The following is a 5,000-nucleotide window of genomic DNA, read 5'->3' as shown; positions in this document are numbered from 1 at the left end:
AGCACCAGCAGGGTGATGTGTGCACGTGAAATACACAGGGTTATTGTGTGGGCTTTGCTCACACTAAGTTGTTATCCACAGTATTTGTCAGTATATGACTCTGAATTGTCATGTGATCCTCAAGACTTTGCGGAGGCTTGGGTGCTAGTACATGGATAGTAGTGGTGGCCATTTTGATGCCTTTCTGTTTGCTGTGATTTGTGTCCATGTTGTGCTGCTTTTGAGACATGTTGCTTTGTCTCCCCAGCTTTGAGACACCAACTAAAGGAAAGTGGTCTTTCATTTTTGGCGGGTACTGAATGTGGACATTTTGAATTTGTTTGGATTTATCGAAAATCTGGCTCTGTACTTTCCTAAAACGAAAACGATTGCAATCTCATTTCTATCATTATCTTTGGCAGCTGTTGATAGAGGGGGGTTATTTTGCTCATACAAGCAAACATTTATCGTCCTGAAGATTCAGTGCCGATTACACCACCTAATTGGATTCGTTTTAGTTTTCTCGCAAGACAACATTTGTACGCTCTAACTGTGCGCGTTCAACAACAAAATCTCAAAGTGTCTGATAAATGTTACAGACTAAATAGTTATATTGTTTTTTGTGCGTGCACTGAACTTGGTCTGTTGAGAGAATTTTTATTAATTTGGACTAAGTGCGATTCTGCTGGCTTTTCTCTGTCATATTCAAGATTCATTCCCTGTCATATTCAACATCAACAAGTTGTTCAGGCACAGTGTTCATTGGATGAGCCTGCCTTTGTAACTGTTTTTGTCTTGTATTTTTTTTTTTTAGCAGGCTCTTGTTTTTTTTTTCAGGTTTTTTCGTTTGCACTGGCATAATTATATACCATCTTGTAAATGAAACCCACTTTCCAGTTCTTGAGCGACCACCACTTTCCATGTTGTATTTTATGTTAGATGATGTAGCAAGTTTGGACATCCAGTTGTCTTCATCATCCTTCCAAGTCATAAAAGAGTCACATTCTTGATACAGAACTGCACTCTTAAGGTACCCTCTAATACTTAAAGATCTTTAAATTCAATTCATTTACACTGTTCTCATATTCTGTTGGCAAGATGGTAGCAGCCTTTGTAGGTAGATATCTAGGTGTTGGGTTTTTTTCTTTTGGGTGGCACAGTACAAGAGTAACAACGATCTTCATTTATGCTAGTTGACTAGGAGTTAAAAAGAGTTGATGGATTCTTCTTTTCACTGGTAATATTTCCCTTATTACTGGTAATACTGTGCACTGGCGTAGAATTGCAACTTGCATTGGAAGCTTGAGCGTCTGAAGAGGTATTGTTTGGAGCTTTTCCTGACACAGAAGTTGTGTTGTCAATAATTAAGCTACGATTGTTCGTGAAGATTTTAGTTTCAGATTTCCCTGCCCCATTAGTTGTGTAATGCCTTGTCAATCTTGGTTGCCCAGCATAGTTTTTCTTGAAGCTTTATCTGAAAGAATTTTTGGGTTGTACGTTGTAGCTTGGTTTGGGTTGTCAGGGGGTTAGCGTTATAAAATCAGTCGATTCTTGGTTGTCCATAATGTCCAACAGGGTTTCATTTGAAGCATTTTCTGACCCACTTTCTGTCTTGCAAGTTAAAGTGTGCTTGTCCAACAGGATAATGTTTGGGTCTTTCCCTGACACAGTTTTTGTGTAGTCAGTTGAAGCATCCTCCTCAGTAAGGAAAAAGACAAAAGGAGGCTCTGCTCACAGGCTGCTTGATTGTCTAACAAGTTTCCATTTAGGGCTTTTCCAAAACCAATTGTTTTCATGGCAGTGGCAGCTTTGTTTGATGTTGATTTGCCAGTCTGAGAGCACTGGTGTTTCCTTTTGGCTTTGTACTTAGAGGTATTTTATTTTTATGCTTTTCAGAATTTTTTCACATATACAGAGACAATGAATTCCATACAATGTCGAGTATGAGAGAGTAACGAAAAGTAAACTTTTGATCTTGAGTAAAATCAAGTGGCAATCCTAGGGCAATGTGCTCTGCCTATGTGGCTACAAACCCGCACATTCATCACTGTTGAGCTGCTATGCAATGTCACATGAAGGAATTACAAAAATTAAAACTTCCAGTTCTTCAAGGTCCAAGTATTGATCCCATTGATGGAGGCACAACATGGTAGGAAGTTATTGACTCTAGAAAATGCCATTTTTGCACCAGCGCCATCATTCAGAGAATACAGAAAGACTGAAAAGTTCTCTTCCAGGTTCACAACAACTAGGCACCAGGGCCTGCCATGGTTGAATGGTGCAAGAATGACCTCTGAATGTTGATTATTTGGATAGAGTTGATGAAACTTGTACTTCAGATATTTTTCTCTGGAGGGTGTTGCCATTCTTAAAAACATGTCTGAGTTGAGAGAAGGTACTTTGTTACCGGCTGCAGTGGCCTTCTCCGCATTGATAGAAAGGATGTTAGACAGCCAGAAACCTTCCTCTTCTTGCCTGGGCAAAAGTCTATAATGGTCGTGTTGTGGGGTGGTATGTTCCATAGACCCTATGCAAAAATGGCTGCCTTTAAAGTATTCTTTTGTTCGTATTCAAAATAGCCCAACTAACCTCGTTTTTGAGACAAAAATTCTAAAGAATTTGTTATCCTGAACGAGGTTAGTTGTTTTATTTTTCGCAACGTAAAACAAAACTTCTCTTCACTCGCCGAAGGTTACACATGAAAAAAGATACAACAGAATAAACTATTTAAACTTAAATTGAAACGAAAAACAATAATTTGAATAACAAAAGAAAAACACTATCACCCAATGGGAAGCTTAATTAAATTTTCCTGTGAAGAGGTGTCAGTGTGCATACATTAAAAATTAGCAACCGTCAAACGTTCTTTTTTCTTTTTTTTTTTTTTTTACAATAACAACACTCCCACTTTCGACGTTGCTTATTTGACAGTTTTCATTCCTAGTTGGATAACAGGCTTCTCGAAGAGATGCTTAGGTAACGGCTTCGTCAGCCGGAATGTCCGCAATCATCTCATCGGTGGCTACATATTTTAAAATAATCGCTCTGTCTTGCACTCCTTCGCGAACGAAATGATAGCGTATATCAATGTGCTTGGTCCTAGCATGACCCACAGGATTCTTTGCCATTGCAATAGCTCCTTGCTTGTCTTTATTGATTACAACGGGATCTGCAAGAGGTTTTCCTACATCTGTGAGTAACCTTCGAAGCCAAATTGCTTCCTGAGTGGCCGTACTAAGGGCTACATACTCAGCTTCTGCTGTCAACAGCGCAACGGTGGCCTGTTTCTTGCTCAGCCAGCTCACGGCTCCCTTAGCCAATAAAAACACGTTTTCTGAAGTGGAGTGACGGTCATCCACATCACCCGCCCAATCAGCATCTGAGTAACCAATCAAGTTTCCATCAGCACACTTATTGTAACTCAGGCCAAGGTATACAGTTCCTTTCAGATATCTGAGAATCCGTTTTGCTGCAGTTAACACTGGACGAAAAAATGGATTTACGAGGGTAACCAAAGTACAGCAAAAGTGTAGCAAATACCACATTTGCAGAAATTTGCTCAAATTTGCTGAAGAGCAAAGATTGATATTGCACTAGATTTGCCACCCATAGCAACGGTGGTAAATGCCACATTTGTTTAGGATTTGCTCCTGTGTGCAAAAATAACGTGTGCGTGCATATATGTAGAATACCCGGGCCACTATTGTGTTCTACTAGCAGTGTTGTTTGAAGAACGAGGCGTATAAAAATACATGCACTGTAAGTGGCAAATAAGGGGACGGATATAATGGGCTGTGACAGGAATGCGGAGATATCATTCCCCTTTCCTTATTATTGGTATTGTTTTAAGTGGCCTTAATAACATTACGTGAAATTACTAAGCGAGTGCATGTGTAGGTCTGCAAAAGTAAAAACTGTCCTTGCAGGGGGAGGGATGGATGATGCAAGTCTCAATGAATCAGCAATCAAACGTGTTATGAAAAAGCAAGGCTATTCTATACAAAATTGAAGGCATTTACTTTCAGTTGTATCAGTATTAAGGTGACCTACCGAAAACTCCTTCGGCAATCTTTTGCCATTCGGCCGGCGCTCTGGAATCTAGCTGTTCGATCCGCCACCCTTTGTATTTGTTCCAAACGTTCGTTGAACTCCGTTTCCTTTTGGAAGAAGGCCTGTATTTTTGCCACGAATTCTTTATCGATTAATGCTGCTGGCGTTGGCCGAATCTCTTGCTCGAACACCGTCTCTCAACTCCCTGATCACAATCCAGTGAAGCTTTAATAAGCTTACGTATGAGTATAGATTCAACGGTTCCATGTCAAGCAGCGAGCGAAGTCTACTCTAGCTTGGTTTCTCTGGTGGTATTGCAATTAGCGGGAATCGTGGACTTGAAAATTAATAGGCATAGAACATTCCAAAGACTGACCATTCAACGTTCATAAGACTGGCGTGTATCTTTGTGGTGAACTACTGTAATACTATAGCTGGTTCCCGACGTTATGGTGTGAATGGTCGTAGCCTTTTCTTTCGGATTTCGTCGATTTCGATTTCGTACTGCCATTTCACCCACATAAATGTCAAGGAATCGCCGTAAACCTTAGTTGTCCAACAACGGAAATTTGAAAGAGGAAAGAAAACATCGCCCGCGCGAATTTCAAACCGTCGATAACCGATTCCATTGTCACAAAACCTCGTTTCCAGGGTCTTTGCCGGTATTTTGGTCGCCCCTCCGTAAAGATCCTGGGAACGAGGTTGACTTTGAGGCAATTTATGTACGAAGGCCCCACCATTGCTTGGTTTTTGTTGTAGGACGTTGCCGCTGATGAGACTCAACAGCTCCCGAATACCAGTGCAGTTTTCGTTTAACAATATAACGGTTATGTAAAAATTGAAAGTTTACCGCAGCAGTAAAATGTGTAACAAATATCATATGCACACTGCCTATGACAAGAAAACGAAGATGATGCAAGTCTCCATTATTTGCTCCCAGGCAAATATGAATATTTATAGGAAGGAAATTT

General features: G+C 40.3%; 1 protein-coding gene and 1 long non-coding RNA gene across 2 annotated transcripts in view; one reads left to right on the top strand and one right to left on the bottom strand.

The window, feature by feature from the left end:
• LOC137967236 (uncharacterized) overlaps nt 1-1,802 on the top strand; it is a 9,076-nt gene extending 7,274 nt beyond the window's left edge. Inside the window, exon 3 of the long non-coding RNA XR_011116538.1 lies at nt 919-1,802. This is a non-coding gene — a long non-coding RNA (uncharacterized lncRNA). The remainder of the gene's footprint in view (nt 1-918) is intronic.
• LOC138007991 (uncharacterized) overlaps nt 1-5,000 on the bottom strand; it is a 162,152-nt gene that overhangs the window by 57,540 nt on the left and 99,612 nt on the right. The gene's annotated exons all lie outside the window — the stretch shown is intronic.

Source organism: Montipora foliosa, chromosome 1, assembly GCF_036669935.1.
Source record: "Montipora foliosa isolate CH-2021 chromosome 1, ASM3666993v2, whole genome shotgun sequence".
Classification (NCBI taxonomy): domain Eukaryota; kingdom Metazoa; phylum Cnidaria; class Anthozoa; order Scleractinia; family Acroporidae; genus Montipora; species Montipora foliosa.
The sequence above is the reverse complement of the archived record's forward strand: the minus strand, read 5'-3'. Positions and strand labels throughout refer to the sequence as shown.